Source organism: Canis aureus, chromosome 5, assembly GCF_053574225.1.
Source record: "Canis aureus isolate CA01 chromosome 5, VMU_Caureus_v.1.0, whole genome shotgun sequence".
NCBI classification, from domain to species: Eukaryota; Metazoa; Chordata; class Mammalia; order Carnivora; family Canidae; genus Canis; species Canis aureus.
The window spans coordinates 7137682-7162693 of NC_135615.1; the positions used below are offsets into that span (position 1 = coordinate 7137682).

General features: G+C 40.0%; 1 long non-coding RNA gene across 7 annotated transcripts in view; it reads left to right on the forward strand.

The window, feature by feature from the left end:
* Nucleotides 1–7334: 7334 nt before the first annotated feature.
* LOC144313651 (uncharacterized) overlaps nucleotides 7335–25012 on the forward strand; it is a 34538-nt gene continuing 16860 nt past the window's right edge. For 6 of the 7 annotated variants that reach the window (XR_013379277.1, XR_013379276.1, XR_013379274.1 and 3 more), the window contains exon 1: nucleotides 7984–8207. This is a non-coding gene — a long non-coding RNA (uncharacterized LOC144313651). Of the gene's footprint in view, nucleotides 7595–7740; nucleotides 7838–7983; nucleotides 8208–25012 lie in introns of those variants that run through there. The other variant, XR_013379275.1, reaches the window with a different exon arrangement.

The following is a 25012-nucleotide window of genomic DNA, read 5'->3' on the forward strand; positions in this document are numbered from 1 at the left end:
TGCGTGATATTCCCTTTCTAGAAGCCATGCTGTCTGAACCCAAAATTGAACACGCCATCTGACAAGAGGGCACAGGATTGAAAATCAGAAAATTCCTTTCACTATGCTGTCTTCTGACTCTGGGATACAGCCTGTGATCAACCACACAGCTGCCTGGTGCATATCTCCTAGTGAGGTTACTTCTCTGAAGTCAATGGGAGGGGGTCCCGTCAGGCTCAGGCACGACCCAGTCCTGTATTTAGCAGGAAGTACAGCTGACTCAACTCCTGCTCATGACTCCCCGGTGCTAATCAGAGGTCTATTGTGAGGTGTAGTGGCTGAGCCATCGCTTCAGCAGCTCTGGCTTATGTACAAAATGATGCCTGTTCTGGGACAGCTCTTCCTGAGAAACACTCCGCAGATTGTGCAGAAAAGTTCTCAAATGTGCCAGAATGCTACACAAAAAACAAACCAAACCAAACCAAAACAAAAAACACAAAACTGGTTCTTTGGACATAGCTCTTCCTTGTATAATGGTGAAACACATTGAAGGGTACAACCAGTCACATAGTTTCAACCCCAGAAATTTACTACTAATCCGGTCATTTCACAGAAGAGGAAGCTGAGGTCTGGAAAGTTGAAATGTTTTTCTTAAGGTTTCTTAAGAGGGAGACAAACCATAAGAAACTCTTTACTATAGAGAACAAACTGAGAGTTTCTGGAGGGGAAGTGGGGGGGAGTAGTAACTGGGTGATGGGCATTAAGGAGGACACTTATGATGAGCACTGGATGTAAGCGCTATATGTAAGTGATGAATCACTAAATTCTACTCCTGAAATCAATACTACACTACTAACTTGAATTTAAATTTAAAAAGTAAAATTATAGGGATCCCTGGGTGGCGCAGCGGTTTGGCACCTGCCTTTGGCCCAGGGCGCGATCCTGGAGACCCGGGATCGAATCCCACGTCGGGCTCCCGGTGCATGGAGCCTGCTTCTCCCTCTGCCTGTGTCTCTGCCTCTCTCTCCCTCTCTCTCTCTCTCTCTGTGTGACTATCATAAATAAATAAAAAATTAAAAAAAATAAAAAAATAAAAAGTAAAATTATAAATAAAAAATAATAAAAAGAAAAGGTTTCTTAGTTTTTAGTGACTAAATGAAGCTTCAGCACCAAATTTCCTGGTTTTGAGCCTTTCCTCTCCATCTCTCTGACTCCTAGTCTGCCAGTAAGTAGAATTTAATGTTCTACACAAGGACCTTTGTATTTAGCTGCACGGCTTGTGCACTGCACAACTCCAGGTAAAGGCATCATATAGACTAAGAAACAGGAGGATGGATAGTGCCACCTCCCACCCTGGACTTGTACTGTGCCACTGACCCCTGGAGTTAAGGTAGGGAGACAGCTGTTACCTGCTGTTTGCTCTTAAGTAGATTCTTTTGAGAATCCAGTTTCCTCCCTAGAACTCAGGTACTACTATATAGGGATTGAGTTGAAAGTTGTTCACTGACCAACAGAGAAATCTACCTTTTCCTTAGAACATAACACATTCTTACTGGTCCTATTAGGGAGCTTAATTCTCTCATCCTTTGGATGATATTTTTAAAAAAGATTTTATATATTTATCTGAGAGAGAGAGAGAAAGACCATAAGCAGTGGGGAGAAGTAGAGGGAGAAGCAGACTCCTCGTGGAGCAGGGAGCCTGATGTGGAACTCAATCTCAGGACCTTGGGATCATGACCTGAACCGCAGGCAGATGCTTAACTGACTGAGCCACCCAGTCACCCTGGATGACTTATTTCACCAAGTCCTTGATTCTTGGTGTTAAAGAAATCTTTGGCTGGCTCATACTACCAGGCTGTCAGACGTGATCGGGTATGTATCTCTCAGCCTCAAATGGAAAGCACCCCCATGCACGAATGATAAAGTTGGTCTCTGAAAGGATTAGTGCATGCTAGAAGACAGTTCTCACCATTCAGTGGGAAAAAAGCAGAACGAGGGACCCAGGGAATCTGCATTCTTCCCTGGATCTGGTGCGCACAATGTGGTGACTAGGAAAATTATTTCATCTCTCCCTTCCTTGTTTGTTCATACATCATCTCATTTCTCAACTCTGAATCAATAAAATCGGTTCACTCTTGGTTTCCTTCCAACTGTAAATACTATATGATGTAAGTGCTTTGTTTTCTGGAGTATCTCATTCTCAAGAGACACTTGAGCCAACCAAAGGTGAGACCCACCAGGCACCTGATGTTCTTACCACTTTGAATTAACAACTTCAGCAATGATTGTATCTCTTCGTGGGTCCACATCAGATACGATGTAGCAGATGGAAGCAGATGGAAGCAGAAGTCACTGGCATGGCTTTGAAGAATGGTGAAACCTTCTAGACTCATGTGCAGGCCTGTTATGGCTCCAGTGGCAGGACAGAAAGCTGACAACTTACCTGCAGTGACTTGAGAGGCACTTATATAAAAGCCCCTTTACCTGTCCCATCCCTCACTCTGTCCCATCGTGATACCAGAAGAGTCTGGGCCTTGAAAACCGATTCAGTCCTTAAGAGTGCTCTGAGGAGGGCAGAGGTCTAGGGTGAGGGGGGCACATGAGATTCAAGACCTCTTGGTTTAAGTAGGGTCCAGTTCCAACAGAAGAGGGGTCCCACCCTGACATAAGTAGGGCAGCTCCTGAAACGGGAAACAAGAAAGCCCCAAAACCCCACCTCCCCCACATTTTGCAATTTTCCTCAGAGCTCAAAAGACTTTCAGATGCCACTGGCTGAAAAGGAAGGGCTTGGCCCTTTTACTTCCTTCTGTAGAAAAACCTCCTCTACCATCTGCACATATTAATTTACTAATTTCAGGTTCACTTGGCAATCTAAATTATCGATTCCCTCTTCTGCTCACACGCTGAGGCAGCAGCTGAAAGCCCTCATTGCTCCCTCGTATGCCAGAGTTTGAGAGACATACATGGTGTGACCTTTGTTTCCATGTTATTCCTGCCCGCTCTGCTATTCTGAGCTCATCAAGAGCCAGAACCTTCCAGATAATGCTAGCTCATCTTCATTTTTCAGTTTCAATTTTCATTGCCTTAATAAATAACAAGGAGTGTTTTCTTCCTCTTCATCCTTCCCCATCATGCTCTGCATGGCCACTTCCACCAAATTACGTGAAGAATGAAAGACAGAAGAGCTATGGGCAAATATAGCTATATGAAAGGAGGAAAAAAAAATCCGTGGAGTAAAAAAAAAGCAGTGCTTTGTAGCTACACACAATATTCTTCTCTCACCAGCCATCCACAGGAAGGAGGAGAGGGCACCATGAAAGCTTCGTAATTTCACTAAAAGGTTATTCTATAATGTGTCAAACCTGGGCGAGCGAGAAGAATGTGTACTCAAAGCCATTTACCTTTGACTGCAATTTTCCCGCCTATTACTCATAGTGCTAAAGATGAGATTATATGACAACCTTTTCCTCCTAAAACCACAGCACTGAAATTGGAAAACCCCCAGTAAGATCCAATTAGTTTCTGACATTGTTGAATTCTCTAAAGATGAGCCCTCAGGCTTGTCTTTATGATGATGGAAAAAGGAAAAAAAAAAAAAAAAACTAAACTCTCAACTCAGACTTTGTTTTTTGTTTCCCCGAGGGAGCAGATTTTGCTACTTTGAGCCAGTGTTTCTATGGAACAAATTCTTGAGATGAATGTGATTCAGAAGTAGGGGGTTGGGGGGAAAATCAGTTAATTCAAAATGATAGGAAATTAGGATTAATGCTCAGATTGACCTATCTCTGTAACATTTTTCACTAGTGTTAAAATCAAGCTAAGTAATAAATCTTTTTGTGGGAGTTTTGCCCAGTGAATAATGTTGAATTGAGAGCTTTAAATGGTAAGCATAGGCAATATCCAGTCATTAGCTCTACTCCTTCTATCAAGTTAAAATATTTCCAAAGAGCAAAATCCAAGATATAAAATAGCATAATCAAGCCACATTCGGCATAACTTCCCAGATTGTTAGAATTGATATTCTCCTTGTATTGGGGGTAATTGGATTTAGTTTTATCTCTCCATCGGTGATGGAATATGAGAAACAATCAGAGGGCTGTGAGGTAGGATTTGTCTTTCATCCTTCCCTATGAGGGCTGGAGGTCAGGCACCTGAAAGGCTGAAATAAGCACAGGTCTGGCCATGGGTCCTGTCTGGGGAAGGGAGCAGGACTCGAGTGCTAGAAACCCAGGCAGACATTCCATTCATTCATTCATTCGATGGTGACAGGCTGAGTGGCTCCTATGTATGAGGTGCTTTTCTAGACAGTTGGGCACATCAGTGGAATAGAGAAAGATCCTCGTCTTTGTGGAGCGTACATTCTAGTGTTGGAATATGAGTAGTGCACAGCAATCACAAGTAAATGAGTAAGTGCCCTAGTGTGTTGGAAGCTGAAAAATGCTAATGGCCAAAAAAAGTGGAGCAATAGGGATCAGAGATGCCATGAATGCATGGGCGTGTGGGTTTCATGCTTTAAATAGGGTAGTGGGGGGAGCTCTCATTAGAAAGGTGGCCCTTAGGAGGACCTAAGGATCTCAGCCATGAGGATTTCTGAGCTGAGCATTCCAGGAGGAGAGAATGGTTAATACAAAGGCCACAAGATAGGGAGAGTAGGAAGTGAGTTGGCTGGAGTAGAGCTAAGCAAAGCGGAATAGGAAGGATGACACCAGAGATGTACGTGAAGTGGGGGTGGCTATCACAGGGACTGTAGGCACCTCGGCTTTTACTCTGAGTGAGATGTGAGTCACTAAGGGGTGTGGAGCCCTTTACATATTGAATTAAACTTACGTCAGCTGACAGAAGAACAGTCTACGTGATTCAGTTTTAGCAGTGTTGCTGTCTGCATGGAATGTTTGCATAATTATTTATTTTATTGCATTTTGATTTCTTGTTTTCATAAAAACTAAGTTCTGGCCCTAACACAATTGAGACAAAGTTGGAAATCATGTATGTCATTCTCAACCCTGGTGATGAATTAGAATGCCCTGGAGAGCTTTTCTAGTCTCTGGCACCCAGAGATTCTGATTTAAGCATAACCTAGGAAAGAGCCTATGAATCAGTGTTTTCAAAAAACACACAAAAACCAGAACAAAGAAACAACTTTCCAGGTGATTCTAATGTGCTATCAGGATTGAGCAATTCTCCATGAGATGTTTTGAAGACGAAGATCTTTAGCTCATTGAAATGAAATCAAGCAGACCACATGTTTATTTAGGATTAAAAAGAACCTAATTTCAAGAACATGTATGAAATCTTCAAAAGATATAATCAGATATTATGCCTAAAAGGAATGATGCAATTAGACATTTTATAATATTTTCTCTGTACATGACTGAAATCTTCACTTAACAACATGTCAGCCTATAGGAACTTCCTGCATTTTATTTTACTTATAGTTTCTTTTTTAAAATTTTTATTTATTTTTTCATGAGAGGCACAGAGAGAGAAGCAGAGACATAGGCAGAGAGAGAAGCAGGCTCCATGCAGGGAGCCCAGTGTGGAACTCGATCCCGGGACTTCAGGACTGCCCTGGGCCGAAGGCAGATGTTCAACCAGTAAGCCACCCAGGCGTCCCGATACTTACAGTTTCTAAGAAGTTTTGAGATCTAAAATGTACTTTTCTTTGATATGAGAGCTATGGACTGAATTTTGTCCCCCCCGCCACTGAATTTATATGTGGAAGCTGTAACCTCCGATGTGATGGTGTTTGGAGGTAGATAGGGTCTTTAGGAAGTAATTAAGGTTGAATGAGGTCTGAAGTGTGGGTCCTAATCCAATACGACCTATAAGAAGAGGAAGAGAGAGAGATCTCTCTGTGTCCATGCAGCAAGGAAGGGACATGTGAGCAGCTACTGAGAAGATGGTCATCTGTGAACCAGGAAGAGAGCTCTCACAAGAAATCAAATTAGCTAGAACCCTGATCCGGGACTTCTAGTGTCCAGAATTGTGAGAAAGTGAATTTCGGTTGTTCAAGGGACCCAGACTATGGTATTTTTTTATGACGGCCCTAGCAGACTTAATGTGATGCCTGGGCCCACCATTGTGACGCACTGGACAGTTCTAAATGCATGGTTGGTCCCTTGTCCCCTGTCCTTGGCAGAAGGCTGCACTGTCCAGGCTTCTGGACTGAGGCAGCATTTACCATAGCTGGCATTTCAATTAATTCGCTGCATTAAAATAAAAATGAAGCACCTATGTGCAGGTAATGAATGTGCATGCAGCTTGTACAAGGACAAAGTAAAAAGCAAAATAGTTGGTAAAGAGAATGAGGGCTAATAAATTGGAATTTCTCCATAGCGCCTTGTCTTCCTGTCTATTAGGGTGGACAAGGAAGGGGGCACCTATCTGTTAATCCCAAAGACACTGCATCATAGTAAGTAAGATCAAACTCAGCTACTCCGAGTGACTTTGGCTTTTTTTCTTTCTTTCTTTTTTTAAAGATTGATTTATTTGAGAGACAGAGAGAGAGAAAGAGAGAGCAGGGGAAAGGGGCAGAGGGAAAGGGAGAGCTAACCTTAAGCAGAGTCTGTGCTGAGCACGGAGCCCATGGCGGGGCTCCATCTCACAACCCTGAGATCATGACCCGAGCTGAAACCTAGAGTCAGGTGCTTAACTGACTTCATCATCCAGGCGCCCTTTGGCCTTCTTAAAGCATCATGGTCATTGTTCTTACCATCATAGCTATACATCCATTCTCTACTATCCTCTTAGAGCAGTTCTAAAAACAAGATGCTGTTTTCATCCCTTTTTCTACATGAGGAACCCAAACTTTAGAAAATCTGAGAAGCGTTCCCACTCCCACGAGCAGCAGCATTGCAGTAGTTGGCTCTCAGCCCCTTCCCTACTCCATCCCACTGCAAACAAAGGCCAATGCCACAGCCTGGGCAGCCAGTGCTTAATAGACCAAATAGACTCCATGGCCATTTTTGCTCAATATTTTCGCAAGGTGAAATATTCTCAGAATTCACATGTCTGTTATTTGCTTTGAAAATGGGTGTGGTCGCCCTGTTTTCCTCTTGGCTCTGAAGGACATAGGTGCTTGAAGAGTGCGCTGTGATGTCAGAGATAAAGTGAATTGCGCGGCCAACACCACCAGGTAAATGTCACCTTGTGCCTGGCAGACTGCTCCTACCTGCTTCTTGTGAATTGGTCGGATCATCGGCCTCAATGTAGAGCAGCTCGAAGCCTCCTAGTACCGGGTGAGGCAAAGTCCATTCTCAAGCCCGATCACCCAGATGGAACAGAGAAATCTGTTACCGGCCTCTGAACATCAACAGCGCATAATTAGCAGCTGCTAAAATAATGGAAGTCAATTGAACAAAAATGTGGCGCGTTCTGCCTTCATTTATTAAATACCTTATGTTTCCAAACACTGTGCTCCACAGCGGCTGAAGAGCCTTGGAGGGGCATCGCAGCAAGTATCCCTCCCTGGGCACCAGACACAGAGAACCGACTGACTTTTGTGATGAACTTTCCAAACGAGCTGTTGCTACAGCCGACCAACCGGCAAGCCGGCCGAGGGACCCGACTACTTCCCCTGGGCCCGACGACAGAATAGATTTGTCGCAAGCAAACTGTAAGTGGGCTGCCATCATCAAAGAAATCAGCAGCCCGTCTCCCTGGGAGACTGCAACCCCCCACATTCATCTAAATTATCTCGGTAATATGACAGAGTGATTGCTCACTAATGGTCAATAACAGTTTTCTTTGTCATTTTCCTAGTCATTACCTCCTGAGAATGAACTCCCGAGTACACTGCTTGCAGCCCGTGACTGGAATGTTAATTTCGTCCTGCGTCCCCGGCTGGCTCCCTTCAACGGTACTGGGCTCTCGCATTTCTGACATTTTTCGTTTTGTAAAAATGAATACCTGCCTTAGAAAGCCTGATGAACGCAGAGATACTTTACATGCAAACACACACACACACACACACACACACACACACACACACACACACACAATGCTGTTCCCATTTCCCCCTGTCTTTCATCTGACAAAGCGGGTAGTGACTGCGAGCTCAGAATTGGCTGGCGGAGGTGTCTGCTGGTGTGTGGGCTCCATTTCTGGGGCTTTATCAAACCTTGTCTCCGATTTTCCCATTTCAGACAATCTTCCTTTGAAGACGTGGATGACATAGTAAAACCGATTGCACTTGAGAGCCGATTCCATGACTATTTTGCTGCAACTGCGTGAGTACAGGAGCCCCTGGTCCTTTCTGAGGAGGGGGGTGACCAGCTATTTGTTGTATATGTGTTTTGCTATCCAATGAAAGCTAGATCAGACCTCCAAAAATTAAAAGTCCACAAAGGAGAGTGGTAAGAAAGCAACTTTTTTTTTTTTCTTCCAAAGAAATAGAAGATTTTTTTTTTTTTAATGAAGATTTAAAAATGTAGAACTGGCTGATTCAGGGAAAGTAGGTCACTGTAGTTCGCATCGCCGCTGGGCTGGGCAGCCCAGTAACAGGAGCCAGAACAATTAGCCAGGACCTCAGAAAGGTAGCTGCAGCAGCCTCTCCAGGCTAGCTGTGTCTGCCATGCACCCCTCTCCCCCACTTTTCCCTACCCCCCCTCCAGAATTACCATCTCCGCGAAAATCAACTGAATAAAAGTACTATAGAAATAAAGACCTAGGAATATTATGTCCATGCATTTATATGCAAATGAGTGGCGAGCAATTCAATAGGCTCCTCTGCAACCCAAGGCAATCTCCACCGCACAGCATCTCTATTTTTTGTTGACTTAAAAGGCAACCATATGTGATTATTATTTTCTGGGGCAGTCTCTACTTGAAATGATTTGTCCATTAAAAGAATAAGCACCCCAATATGAGCTTGAGGAACTATGGTCACTAAACTTACAGTAGGCCTGTGTGGCATTCAAACATAGCGCCCACCCACCCCCATAATCACTCATTGTCATCTCTCCCTATCCTACCTGGTCCATGGGGCCAGTCCCTTCACCTCACCCCCCAGATCCAGCATGTTTCTACCTGCCAATTAAAACTGGCAGCCTTCATGCCCCATGGGCATCTACAGGGTGTTTTATTGAGAACAATGACCTCGACATTTTCCTTCTCAGATTAGTGCTATAGTCCATTAAATTTCACAAATCAGAAAACTAGTACTGCTGACCCTTGAACAACATGGGTTTGAAGTGTGTGGGATTACTGCTATGCAGATTTTTTTACAGGATGGTACAGCAAATGTATTTTCTCTTCCTTAAGATTCTTTTTCTTCCTTATGATTTTTTTAAAGATTTATTTATTTATTTATTTATTTATTTATTTATTTATTTACTTACTTACTTATTTGAGAAAGAGAGAGAGAGAGCCAGAGAGAGAGATATATAGTATGCCAGTGTTGGGGAGGAGTAGAGGGAAAGGGAGAAAATTCTCAAGCCGACTCCCCTCTGAGCTCAGAGCCTGATGCAGGGCTCAGGTCTTGATCTCACGACCCTGAGATTATGACCTGAGCCGAAACCAAGAGTCAGATGCTCCACTGACTGAGCCAATCACGTGCTCCTCTTCCTTATGGTTTTCTTAATAACATTTTCTTTTCTGTAGCTTACTTTGTTCTAAGAATACAACATATAATTGTATATATATACAATATATATATTTATACTCGATATGTTAATCGGCTGCTCATGTGCTTGCAAGTGTTCCAGCCAGCAAAAGGCTAGTAGCAAATTTTATGGGGAGCCAAAAGTTACATGCAGATTTTTGGCTGTGTGTGGGGGTGGGGGCTTGGGACCCCTAATCCTTGCAGTGTCAGGGGTCAACCGTAGTTGTCCTAGAATCCATCTTTCCCTTCACAACCAAGCCCAACCCAGCCGTTTCTGTTTTGCTCTTTACAATAGATTTCCACCTCTGTGGGCCCCAAACCACTACAGGCCTGCTATATCCTTTGCACAATATATTCCAACAAACTCTTAAGTCTCTTCATTTCCAGTTTCTTCAATTCCAGGCCATTTCCCACACTGCTTTTACTTTTTTTTTAGTTAAAAAAAAAAACAAAAAAAAACCTAAAAACTACTTTGTCATTCTTCTGATTTAAAATACATAATACCAAAAAAAAAACCAAAAAAAAAAAAACCATAATACCTCCCATCCTCAACCCCGCCCCAGAGAATTCTTCAAATTTCTTAGCAAGGGATTATTGATCCCCCTCCACTGTTCGACATCATCTACAAACAACCTTCAGTCCCATCTTCTTTGTTTAAATTCCATTCCATTCCTTAAGCGAGTTAACCTTACTTAACACTTTCTCCATTTGATTTTTTCTGCTCCCTTTGCTCTCCTAGCTCAATTTCCGTGCCTATTATAGCACTTAGTGCACTGAATGGTGGTTGTTGGCTGATGGGTATGTTTCCTGGTTTGGTCCATAACCCCTCCAGGGCAGATATTGTTCAGTCATCTTTGTGCCTCAGTACCTGACATATCACCCACTCTTAGGGAATACATGTTGAATTGAGTGACCGTAGATGATCATATTTGATATTCTAACTTGAAGTCATATTTTTCCTTTTAAAATAAGAAGTAAATATTTTTTTTTAAAAAAACACCACTTTTCTGATATAATAGTATTTCAATTTTCAAGACATTTCTTGTCTTTATGGCAATAAACATCTTTGGTGTAACAATCACGTGTTGGCTAGTTCAATTTCTGGCAGCAGAAATCCTGGGTAAACAGTCTTCTGAATAGCAGAATTATTGACAAGGAAAGGGACATAACTCTGTGGCTCGGAGGAGGACTGTCCAGCTAACCTGCGGACTGTGACTCATGTGTTGGGGTGAAGCACATGGACAAGAAGCCAATCCACAGTCACTGGTCAGACTTCATCTTGCCTTTTCAAAACATTTTTTTCCATATCCAATATTTTCTCCTGAATCTAGAATCCCGAGCGTGAGGTACAATTTGGGGTGATTTGCTAACAATTCATATTGTTCCTCTGCTAATTAGGAAGAGTTCTTGACCATGTCAGCAACCATGAACCTTGCTTTTCTCAGAGGCCCTATCTCATTCAAAAGGAGGGTCCAGAGAGTATTGTTCATGAAATTGCACTGAATCAATAATGAATCAGTAAACTCAAGTTCACAAAGGAAAGCCAAAAGCTGACCCCTTGAGGGACACAAGGCTCAGATATGACAAAACCATCTTACCCTCCTCAGTGGCCCCAGCAGCATGGCCATATTATCACCCAGGCCAAGGACTCATGTTCAGTGTTGACAATGAGTCATCAGTGAAAGGTTAAATCATGCTCATCTATTTAAAAAGCCAGATGAGTATGGAAAGTTTTAGGAGGAATTTCCCCTAAATGGTAATATTTTAAGAGTCTTGTGCTGAAGGGAATGAACTGCTATTGCCTGGTAATTTGCTTTTTGTCAATTAGCTCTTTTCTTTTCCTACCCACGCAAGATCAGTCGGGGTATTTATTCTACCATTACATCAGCTCCAAGCCAGTAACATACCTGAAATTCATTTTTAGGCATAAGTAGTTTTGAATAACCTTCTGTTTGCCTTTGTGAGAGATAAGTGGTAGACATGGACTATCATACATACTCAAAAACAAACCCTGAAAAAAATGCAAACTGTTTATAATAATTACATAGGGGCACCTGGATGGTTCAAGGGGTTAAGTGTCTGACTCTTGATTTCAGCTCAGGTCATGATCTCAGGGTCAAGGGACAGAGCCCTGCATCTGGCTCCATGCTCATTGGGGAGTTTGCTTGAGATTCTCTTTCTCCCTCTCTCTCTGCCCCTCGCCCCTGGCTCTGCTTTCTCTTTCTCTCTCTCTAGAATAAATATATGTCTTCAGAAGATATTTTATTTATTTACTTGAGGGAGAGGGAGAGGGAGAGCAAGAGCGAGAGCGAGAGCGAGAGAGAGAGAGAAAGAGAACGCATGAGCAGGGATAAGAGGGAGATGGAGAAGCAGATTCCCTGCTGAGGGATGCTCGATTCAAGGCTCCATCCCAGGACCCTCTGCTTCTGCTCCTGTGCTCTCTTTCTCTAAAATAAATAAATAAAATCTTAAAAAATATTAAAAAAATAAAATAATTACATAATGTGGCTTTTGATTTTGTCTCATTATAAATATGTCTCCTGTTTATTTCTTGCCTTCCTCCCAGAATAGATGGCAAATTATTTGAAGCAATGTCTAATACATCTTGTGTCCTATGAAGCACATAAATGAAATGACTAACACTATTAATGTTCTCCATATTAGTGGTGACAAGGGACTATAAGCATGGAACTCTAGCCTGGTCATCACATATAGATCCTAAGTTTAAGACCAAGAAGGTCTATCTCAGTCTAGAGGACCCAATGCCACAAATGGGCGAACCCTTAATGCTTCAAGAAATACACAAGGAGGAACTAGTTTGTGGTTAAAACATGGCCAAATACAGAAGAATCCAAGTTTGCATTTAATATAATATTCATAATTTTGGTCACTTTTGGTGCCAAAATGAATTTTATTTATTTATTCTAAACCTCTGAGTATCTTTTTTTTTTAAGATTTTATTTATTTATTCATGAGAGACACGGAGACAGAGGCAGAGACATAGGGAGAAGCAGGCTTCACATAGGGAGCTGGATGCCGGGACTTGATCCCCAGACCCCAGGATCATGCACTGGGCCAAAGACAGGCTCTAAACCACTGAGGCACCCAGGTGTTCCTGAGTATCTTGAAATAACATCAACTAGAGAAAGTTTTTCTTCTCTCAAAATAATATCCAGGGAGGATTGACTGAGACAGTGCAGGTGTAAGACTAAGCAATCAAGGAGTGTTTAGTTAACTAGAAGGAAGTAAATCCAAATGCCATGATATTTGAAGAACTACCTTGCAAAAGAAAAAGAAAAAAATGTCTCTCTTTGCTATGTAAATGAAAGTAGTCAATAAGTGAACTGCATTACAGAGAGGCAAAGGAATGCATATGTATAGTGTATGTGAGAGAGACAGAAACAGAGACAGAGATAGAGTGAAAGAGACTGAGGAGACAGGAAAATAAAAAGGGAGACAGAAGAGAGATTGAGGAAGATGGTCTTATTTTCAGACTTCCTATGTGGGAAGTAATAAATTCCTCCAAATAGCAAGAGATCACGCCAGATGATAAAGTCCTTCCAACTCCAGATTCCACGTGTTCCATGTTTGGATGCTTACCTTACTCGAAGGGAGTGGATGATTGGCAGAAATAACGACTCAGCTCCAAATGGAATCTTAATAGCAATTTTTGGTGGTCATAGCAATTCAATCTCCAGCTTCGGAAAAAAATCCAATGGAAGCACTCAGACAATAAATGTCCTTGAGTTCCCTCCAATCCAACAGGATCAGTATTCTGTGCTACCCGTCTGATATTTTCCCTCAGAAGTCACTGGAGAGCATGTTGGTTGACTGCCACACACTCAAACAAACTCACTTGAATACAAATGACACAAGCTGGGTCTTGCAAACAAACTAGATTCACGTTACCTTCTGTGTTAGGTGTCTGTGCTTCAAGATTCCACTGCACTGACATTACATTAAAAAATGAGTAAGATGTACCTAATGCAGTGTGTGAAGGTAAATTTATAGTGTTCAATGCCATTTGCTTTAAAACAGTAGAAGAACATTTGGAAATATGGTAGCTATACAGTCAACTTGTAACCTAGGATATCTTATCCTAGTAAACCTGATAAATTATAAAGATGAGCACAAGAAGGAGAAAAGCAGAATCCAGTAGTAAAAATAAGAGCAGAGAAAAGTAATAAAATGAACCCTACCTTCTATGACTTTTTAAAAAATTTTATTTATTTTAGAGAGAGAGCACAAGCAGGAGGAGCAGAGGGAGAGAGAGAGAGAGACAGAATCTCAAGCAGACTCTGCACTGAGTGCAGAACTCGATCTCAGGACCCTGAGATTGGGACCTGAGCTGAAGCCAGAGTGAAACTTAACCAACTGTACTACCCAGGCACCCCTTCCATGACTTGTTCTAAATTAAGCAGAAGATTCCTGGTGAGGAGACTTTATTTCTCCAATTCATCTGGCAAGTGTATTTTAATAGTCAATGACAAGTGTCATGGTGGGGGAGGTAAATCAACTACTAGTGAACAGATGATTGATTTGTAAAAAGTGCTCTTAAATGGCAAATGAACTTTTTTCAACTAGGAAAATATGCTTCTTAATCTCTTTAACAGAAAGATAACATATGCAGCCCAGACACTGGCTTCTGCAAGCCCCTCTGTTGTCTGCCTTTCATGGGTCAGACCCCTTTGCTAGTGGAGCACAGTGTCACCGATCAAATCAACACGGCTGGTCCTGGGAGCCCCTTGTGTTGTTGCTGTCAGCTGAGAGGTGGCCCACGTGTCTTAGCAGCAACCTTTATTTTCCAAAACTGACAAAGAGGAGTGGGTAATTCTCCTGCTGGCAGATGGAGGTCAGCAGGACCTGTTGGCTAGAAGCTTACTGGTGACTCTACACAGCTCATTCCTTCTTCTGCAAACATAGCTCTAAGCAACATTTCAGGCAACCAGAAACCCTTTTCATTTGGCAGATGTTTCGGCAAATTATTTTTCTGCTGTATAGCTCAAGAGAAGTGGCAATAGCAGTTAGTGACTACCTGGCATGTTGAGTTTCCTGTAGGGGACAAACAAATCAAATGCAATTAGACTTTCTTTTTGAAGAATATAGATTATAGTTCTGGGCCACAGCATTACATAACCATTTCTATCTCTGGCACAATCTATAGATCACATAGGACACTAATAAACTGCATATTACAATAAAATACACAATGCATATTCTCTTGATAAATATTATGACTACTTTTTTGTTTCAAATATGCTTTTTGTTCTATGCATATTCCATAGTGGATCTTTACCTTTAGGAGGTAACCCTTTATCATAAAGAATACTTTGGATTTTTAAAAGCTGAATTTGGGATATTTTATGAATTAATTATTAAGACTAAATCTAGGATAGAGTGACTGGGTGGCTTAGTCAGTTAAGCAGCTGCCTTCAGCCTGAGCTGGAACATCAGGTCAGGATCCCAGGGTCCTGGAATCGAGCCCCACATGGGGCTTCCCTGTTCAGCAGGGAGTCTGCTCCTCCCTCTCCTTCTGTCCATCCCCACTGTCCCTCCCCGCTTTCTCTCTCTCTCAAATGAATAAATACAGAATCTTAAAAAAAAAAAAGACTAAATCTAAGATGTTATTAGATATAGTATTTAAAGCTTGAGAAAAACAAGATCCCTTAATTGAGTATAGTTGTGCATTAAATAAGAATTTTGCGGGGATCAGTGGTTTAGCACCACCTTTGGCCCAGGGCATGATCCTGGAGTCCTGGGATTGAGTCCCATGTCAGGCTCCCTGCATGGAGCCTGCTTCTCCCTCTGCCTGTGTCTCTGCCTCTCTCTCTGTGTGTCTCTCTGAATAAATAAATAAAATCTTAAAAAAAAAAAAGAATTTTGCATTGAGGAGACCAAAAACAAGCTAATTAATAGGTAATAGCCATTGGTATTGAGAGCATATGTGTGTACTTTCAAACTATGAATTTTATATTTATTTATTTATTTATTTATTTATTTATTTATTTATTTTTATTTACGATAGTCACAGAGAGAGAGAGAGAGGCAGAGACATAGGTAGAGGGAGAAGCAGGCTCCATGCACCGGGAGCCCGACGTGGGACTCGATCCTGGGTCTCCAGGATCCCGCCCTGAGCCAAAGGCAGGCGCTAAACCGCTGTGCCACCCAGGAATCCCCCAAACTATGAATTTTAAGTATTAGACAACACAATTAACATGTTTTGGTATTTTGGGTCTCCCAAGAGAATTACTCAAGAGTAATAATAACCAACAGAGGTAAAAATTCTTTTCCATAGGGGTCTAGAAATCTAATGATCCTTTCAAAAATGGAGGGTCCATGTTGAGTTCAGGACACACTACCCCAAAATGTAGCACCGTGGCATATCAAATATTTCAAGCTAAAGGAATTTGAGAAATGGCATGTTCTGGAAGGATTTTCTGATTTTCTCCCAAAGCAGGTCATAAACCATTCAAGTGAGTGGTGCTCTCTCTATCCCCAGAGTAAAGACGCATCATTGTTTTGAAGACAGAGGAATTGGAACAACAGACCTTGCTGAGTTTCTCACACTTACCTCATACTTTTATATAAAGATATTTTTCCTCTCTGACAATGTTTTCTAACTGCTTATTGTTCTCCTAGAAAATCTGTTTATTTCCCCCATTTTGCCTTTGCATTTGAGTTTCTTTAGTCATACAGCTAAGTGGATTTCCTTGTGTCCACTGGGACTCTTAACTTTTTCACTCTCTGCTTTCTCTAGGTGTATCATTGTTAAGATGATGAGCCTAGAGCAAGGTAGTTTATCACCCTCCTATTTCAGAAACCAACTTGGATCCCTCAGAAAATTTTTTCTCTATCCTTCCAGAAATGTTATATGTATAGCCAATTAGCATATGTGTATAGATATTCCTAATCTTTTTTTGTACAAAATAAGAGAATAACAACAAAGATCTCCACATCGTTCTGTACCTTACTTTTTTTTAAATTTTATTTATGATAGTCACAGAGAGAGAGAGAGAGAGAGAGGCAGAGACACAAGCAGAAGGAGAAGCAGGCTCCATGCAGGGAGCCCCATGTGGGACTCGATCCTGGGCCTCTAGAATCATGCCCTGGGCCTAAGGCAAGCACCAAACCGCTGAGCCACCCAAGGATCCTGTACCTTACTTTTCTTATTTGATGTTAGATCTTAGAGTGCTTTCCACACCAGTGCTTATACAGTTGCTTCATTCTCTCTAAGAATAAACAAACAACTTTATAAATTGTGGACAAGTTTTACATATTCTTTTATGGTGATTATACTGTTAAGTTTTCTGTCTTATATATGGTCAATATTAATAATTTATAGTTTCCAAAAGAAATTCATGCATTACATCTAATTTTTCAAATTTATTCATGTAGCATTAATAATATAGTGTTATAATTTTCTTAATTTCTCCTATATCTGTAATTATCTTTCTGTTTTCATTTAATTTGTATAGTTAAACTTTGTCTTTGCTAAGTAGCTGTTTATTTAATGATTGTTTCCAATGAAAAGAAACAATTAATAAATTTTTCATTGTCTTTAATTTTTGTTATACTCACCATTTCTTCCCTTTTTCTGCTTTCTTTAAACATACCTTTTTAAATTTTTCTCAAACATTTTGAATTGGAAACAATCGCTGACCCCCTAACTTTATTAAAGCATAATTGACAAAATTGATACATTTAAGGTATACAAGAGGATGATTTTACATATGATTACCACAATCAAGTTAGTTAACACATCCATAACCTCACATTGTTACTGTGTGTGTTTATGGTGAGAACATTTAAGATCTGCTCTATTAGCAAATCTTGAGTAAGCAATACAGTATTGTTAAGTATGGTCATCATTCTATACTTTATTTATTTATTTATTTTTTTATTTATTTATGATAGTCACACACAGAGAGAGAGAGAGAGAGAGAGAGAGAGATAGGCAGAGGGAGAAGCAGGCTCCATGCACCGGGAGCCTGACGTGGGACTCGATCCCAGGTCTCCAGGATCCCGCCCTGGGCCAAAGGCAGGCGCTAAACCGCTGCGCCACCCAGGGATCCCCATTCTATACTTTAGATCTCCAGAACTTACTCATTTTATAACTGAAAATTTGTACCCTTTGACCAACATCTTTCTGTTTCCTCCACCCCCTAGCTCCTGGCAACCACCATTCACTGTTGCTAGGATTTCATGTTTTTAGATTCCACATATAAGTGAGATCATTCAGTATTTGTCTTTGACTTATTTCACTTACAGGAAAGCACTCAAGATTCAGCCATGTTGTCCCACATGGCAGGATTTTCTTCTTTTTAATGGCTGAATAATATTTGTTTATATATATACACATCACATTTTCATTATCCATTCATTCATTAATGGATATTTAGGTTATTTCCAATATCTAGACTACTGCGAATAATGCTGCAATGCACAGGGGGTGCAAGGATCTCTTTGATATACTGATTTGGTTTCCATCAGATATGTGCCTAGAAGAGGAACTACTGGATCATATGTTTCAGTTTTAATTTTTGGAAGAATGTCCATATTGTTTTCCATAATGGCTGCACCATTTTACATTTCTACCAAGAGTGCATAAGGGTTCCCTTTTCTTCACATGTTTCCAACACATGTCATCTCTTATTTTTCTGATACTGTGATTACAGACCTGAGGTGATATCTTTCTCTTTTTTTGCATGTAAGTATTTAATATTACATATTTTTCAAGTATTTAGGATAATGTGTATTCCTTTGGTATAAAGGTAGGTAGATAGATAGGTAGATTCATATTTATTTTTCTAGAAACACTGCAACTTCAGTGTTCATTTATGCAGTGTCCCAAGAGTGAAGAGATGTTTTACTCCAGATGAGAGTGGATTTGATATGGTGGTGGTTGTTTTTACCACTTTCTGTGCTCTTTTCACTGCATTGCATTGTCTAATGTTATTTCTATGTTTTATAATTTCTTTATGATTTGTGGTCATTTTTGACATCAGTCCACGGATAAATAAAGAAAAGTATATTTTGTCTTTTCAGAATGTAGAGTTGGATGTACACCAATTACGTATACCTTATTGCATCTGTCTTCTATATTATTGTATCAAATTATCTACATTCATTTTCAGGTGATTTTCACACATATAATTCAGTCTCATTTTTTCCATGTGATCACTTCAAGAGAAGTGAAGCTTTATACTACTATTGTTTTTCTATCTTTCTCTAGATTTCTTGCATTTTGGCTTTATGAATATTGATGCCGTGATGTTTGGTGCTTAATCACAAATATTAAGCACTGCTGCTGATAGAATCATTTGTCATTATATAGAACACTTTGATTCATTTCATGCCTATTTACCCTGATTCAACCCTGTTTCTTTAGATTGCAACTTTTCCTTTCTTTTTATTTGAATATTTCTGGTATATCTTTGACAAACTTTATTTTTAAACATTCTGAATCCATTTTTAAAAAGTTACATTTTTTGTATGCATCATTTTGTTAAATATTGTTTTGTGATTCAAACTTAGAATCTTTTTATTTTCTTTTATTGGGGAGTGTAGTTATTTGTATTTCTTGATATAGTAAATATCTATAGGCCTACTCCTAACATTTGAGGAGTCTAGTTCGAGAGTATGAATACAGGTCCACATGCCACAGGTCTTGGATGTCATTTTTTTCATCCTCTAATGGGCAGATAAGAGTGACCTTTTGTTGTTTTTGGCTTATGATTTTCATAGGAATAATTAATTTTCATTCTCATTGTTTGATCAGTATTCATTCAATAAAGAAGATAAAATTGCAGATATTTGATTTGTTCAAATTCTAGACTCAATATGATTCTCTTGATCTTTTTCATTGTTTTTTTCTTTATTTTCTTTCCTTTCTTTTAAAAAAATTCATTCATTCATTTAAATTCCAGTATAGTGAACATGCCATGCTATATTAGTTTGAGGTGTACAATATAGTGATTCAAAAATTCTATACATTACTCAGTGCTTACTCATCATGATGAGTGTATTCTTTACCCTCTTCACCTATTTCACCCAACACCCTACTCACCTCCCCTCTGGTAACCATCTGTTTGTTCTCTATGGTGAAGTGCCTGTTGTTTGGTGTGTCTATTTTTTTTCTTTGTTCATTTGTTTTGTTTCTTAAATTCTACATATGAGTGAAATCATATGCTATTTATCTTTTGCTGACTGTCTTATTTCACTTAGAATTAGACTCTTTATACCCATCCATGTTGTTGCAAATGGCAAGGTTTCATTCATTTTTTTAGAGTTGAGTAATACTTCATTGTATATGTATGTGTATATATATTTATCTATCTCACATCTTCTTTATCCATTCATCTATTGAAGGACATTTGGGCAGCTTCTATAATTTGGCAATTGTAAATAATGCCGCAATAAACACAAAGATGCATATATCTTTTCAAATTAGTGTCTTTGTATTCTCTGGGTAAATACCTAGTAGCGGAATTACTGGATCATATGGTATTTCTATTTTTAACGTTTTGAGGAAACTCCATACTGTTTTTTACAGTGGCTGCACCAGTTTGCATTCCTACCAACAATGCACAAGGGTTCCTTTTTCCCCACATTCTCATAAGGTGATATCTTATTTCTTTTTCATTGTTTTAATCAAGAACTAAATCTTCATGAAATACAAAATTAATAAAACCTTACTTGAGAGTTGTATGTGGGCTATGCTTAAAAGAAGCTTGCTCACTTTCCTTGTTTAAAGTTTTCAAAAATTGGAACAGAATTTCTTTTGAAATTTCTGAAAAAAAAAATTACATTTTTTTCTTTTCAGCTTTCTTTAATGACCTGTACTATTGTGTTTTCTGTCTAGGTTGCTATTAGTACCCTAAGATATAAGAAAATAAAATGCAATTGTTTTCAATAAATATACATTTTCAATGTATTTTTGTCAAAAACACAAAAATTGAAGTAAACATTGGAAACCGAAAAAGTACCTTACTATCATTCTTTCAGAAAACACATGATCTAGGGTCTGGGTGACATGGTCAGTTAAGCATCTGACACTTGGTTTCTGTTCAGGTCATGATCCCAGAAGTCCTGGGATCAAGTCTGGTATCTGGCTTCCAGCTCAGAGGGGAGTCTGCTTCTCCTTCTCCCTCTGCTGCTCCTGCTACTTGTGCTCTCTCTCTGTCAAATAAATAAATAAAACCTTTAAAAAAGAAAGAAAACACATTATCTATTTTCTACTTTTTCATAGCATTGGATATTGCTAGGGAAAAACATAAGCCCATCTTATGTGTGTGTGTGTGTGTGTGTGTGTGTGTGTGTGTGTATTTATCCTATCCTTCTCAGAATTCATCCCAAAAACTTTTCTGGGATCTCATTGTTTATCTTCCTGGATTAGTTTCTTGTGGAATGCAATATGTTCTTTATTATAGACTCAAGTCTAATTTCTTATGGGAAGTTTTCTTAAATTATATTTTAAAGTGCTTTGTAGTAGTGCTTAGAGATATTCACAAATATTGCAGTTCCCATTCCAGGTACCTCCCTCCCCATTTGAACTTCCCTCCCCATTTGAAATTAATTGTGTTTCTCTGACTTGCAAGTGGCCAAGGGAATGTTCATGGAAGTGGCATGCAGTACTTCTACTGGAAATGTTAGGAGCCATTGTATGATAAGCCTTCCTTACTTCTGGTGAGAGAAATTTAGGACATTCCAGATGGCAGTGGTTCCTTCATCTTGAGTTCCTAACTAGGGATGTCATGGAGCAGGACTCAGTCAAACCAAAAAATACACCTAGCCTAAGTGAGAGATTAAAATTTATTGTTTATTTTGTTTTAAGCTCCATACCCAGCATGCAGCCGAACGTGGAGTCCAAACTCAAGACCCTGAGATCAAGACCTGATTTGAGATCAAGAGTCAGGCACTTAACTGAATACCCAGGTGTCCCTAAGATTAATTGTTTTAAGCCACCAAGATTTAGGGGCTTGATGTCATTGCAGAATAATATGGTCCCATCCTGATTAGACAGCTTTGCTTTGCTTTTTTTGTTTTATTTTGTTGTTTCTTTGACTTAAGTTTTCTTCTCTTTTCTAACATTTTTTTTCTCTGGCCAATGTTTCTCATCTTCTATTTCTTTTTCATTTTTTTCTTCAATTCTCATTTTCATATATAGGATCTTTTGGAGGTTTCCTTCAGATTAGTGTTCAACTTTGAATAAGGTGGAGTTTTTCCTGGACGAGGCCCTTGCTTGGTCAGGGACATTTTCCAGGCAGACAGAGATTCTCTCTGATTTACACTGAAGTTTTTTATAACACAGAGTTGTGCATGCTTTCCTTCTCCCAAGTCAGCCAAGATCAGCAGGTGTAAGCCCACTTGCTATACAGAATCTCTTATCCCACCTGCATCGTAGTTAGATTGCTTATGAAAATGTAATCATAGCAGATACTTATACAACATATACTTTGTGCTAGGCACTGCTCTATGTGCTTCACAAACACAAATTCATGTCATTCTCGTGACATCCCTATGGAGTAGATACTATATGAAACTCCATTTTATCGGCTATGAAATGGAGAGACTAAGGTCTGGTGATTTGCCCCCAAGATCTGGTAAGTGGCAGAGCCAGAATTCAAACCCAGACAAGCAGGCTCTTCAGTCCCCTTTCTTCATTAATACAGCACATTCTCCCGCTTGGATTCGGAGGCAACAAAGACTCTCTCCTTGACTGAACTCTAGCCAGGCTTCTCTGAGCCCTCTTCTCAACTAGGCCTTAACCTTGGCCTATAAAGGTGTGAACAGACACTAGTTTGTAGATTCTAACAGCTCAAGGTTGTATCCCTAGGATGACCCTAGCCTTCCCTAAAATGTCTACCTGAGAAAACTGTTCCAGCCAGTGCATAAGGATAAGGCTCCACTTCCCAGGTTCTGCTGGTGGGTGGGAGCCTAACTGTGATAAGCACCAGTCAGCATACCCAGGTAGGTTCCCATAGACCAAGCTCTCCCTTCCCACTTGTTAAAATTTTTCACTTCTCTGACTCTATTGAGTCCCTGCTCTCCACCTCCCTTCACCTTCATTCTCTCTGAAAAATGCCCTATCACTCCATACAGATGAAAGTTGAGTTCAGTTCATGCTGGGCTCTCTGCTTATTAACAATACTTATTACTGGTTAAAGTCTGTCCTTGCTATCCTAACTAGTGCCCCCCCCCTTATTTATCTTTGACACCAATTCCTGCAATTTTTCATTCAATTTCAATTCCCTGGCTTCTCCTTGGTGCCAAACCCAACCCATATAAGCCCCCAGCACTAGCATCTGTTCCCATTGTTTCAACCAGTGGACAGAGGTCTTGTCTCGTCAGATGTGCCAACACGTTGGAGCTCCTCCACCCTTGGCCTGAGAGACACAGCTGTAGGCATTTTTGCCCTGACTTTTCTCAAACCCAAATTCAACTTTGTCTTGTAAAGACCACCTTTTACATTGTTGAGGCTATAGCTGTCTCCTAGGTGAAATTTATGATTTTACCTTCAATCTCTGTGATTTTTAGAATGATTTTTAAAGGAGAAAATGCAATGAAATTTTCAAGTCTGCCATTTTAAACATGAAATTTTGGATTTATTTTTAACATTAAGTTCACTAATAATACAGATCAAATCTAAAGACTTAATAACCTTAGATTTATTGAAATCACAATGTTGGCCATTAATACTGAAGCTTTTATGCATTAATAGGGGTAAATCACCTCTACCATAGGCAGGTCAGATGGTACTAAACACAAGAGTCTGAATGTTTTAAACTTGTTCCATGGAAAATATCATTAAGGTGGGAGGATCTTTTTCAGTTAGCCCTACTTGCAGGTCATTACTATTACCACAGTAAGGAGTTTAAAATGACCCATAGAAGGAAATGGATAGAGCTGGAGACAAAGCAGCCAGTAGCTCCCTAATTATCTCTCCTTGGTGTTAACTTTCAAAGGGAGGAAGACAGAAGTTTTCAGAACATCCTGGAGGAAAGTAAGACTCCCTTACTGGAATTGGCCAAGGGATCCTAGGTGAATATATTTTACTAGAAGGGCTGTATGGGGGCATGTGGGTGGCTCAGTGGTTGAGTGTCTGCCTTTGGCTTAGGTTGTGATCCTGGGGTCCTGGGATCGAGTTCTACATCGGGCTCCCCGCAGGGAGCCTGCTTCTCCCGCTGCCTATGTCTCTGCCTCTCTCTGTGTGTCTCTCATGAATAATTAAACAAAAAAAATTTTTTTAAAGGCTGTATGGGGCACACAAACAAGGATTGATACTGAGAAAGACCAAGTAGAGACAAAATTTTGATGCTCCAAGGAGGCACCAGGAAAAACAACTCAATCTAATTTGGTCACACTGGGTTTAGCTGCTACTCTCAATATGCCAGATTTCCCCATGTAAAATTTTTCTGCTTGTAATCTTACCAGTTCCTTTCTTCACCCATTCACTCATGTATTCATTAAACAGTTTTTGGGCTAAGCCTGATAGATTACTACCAATGAATAGAGCAGAAGAGAATCTTCATCCACATCAACTTCTCCTAATGAATCTAGACTTCCAGACTTGAAAACAACCTTAATTCTCCAATTGTTCTAAGGAGCAATACAATATACCTATGTCGTAACAGAACATTTTATAAAATCAATAACCGTTTCTGCCTTTTATTTTGATTTTTAAAAAATATTTTATTATTTATTTGAGAAGGGGAGAGAAAGAGCAGGAGCAGGGAGAGGGGCAGAGGGAAAGAGAGAATCAGACTCTCCCCTCTGAGTAGGGAGCCCCATGTGGGGCTTGATCCCAGGACCCCGGGATCACAACCTGAGCCACAGGCAGATGCTTAACTGACTGAGCCACCCAGGTGTCCCCATTCTGCTTTTTAAATATAACATTAAGAGTAGGGATGATGACCTGTGTTCCTTTTCCCCAACCAACACCTAGTGTTACATATACAGCAGACCCTTCATCAAAATTTGTTAAAAGAAAAAAACGTGATATATATACATATATATGCATATATATCTCATAGGTAAATAATAGTTCATCATGCCCCATACCAACCATATTAATAGAATAAGGAATTACTATGTAGGAGGTATTGCTATGATAAATCATAGTTGCACTAGCAAGAAAGCAAATAGTATACCCAAATGGCTAACAGAGGTAATCATTTATCCACATAGGTGGCAGGGTGACATTATCCATTTATTAGCAAATTAGTTATTTGTCACATTCAAGGAAACCAAATATTTTCTTATATGCCCAAAGATTGGACAATAAACTTCCTCCCATAAATGCTTTGGATCTATAAAAATACTCATTAGTTTGAAGTGCCAGAATTCTCTGGAAACCAATTCAAATAGCCTTGCCTGTCAGCAAGGTGACAAAACATATTTACTTGCTCAAATGCCCTAGATACCAATGTCAGC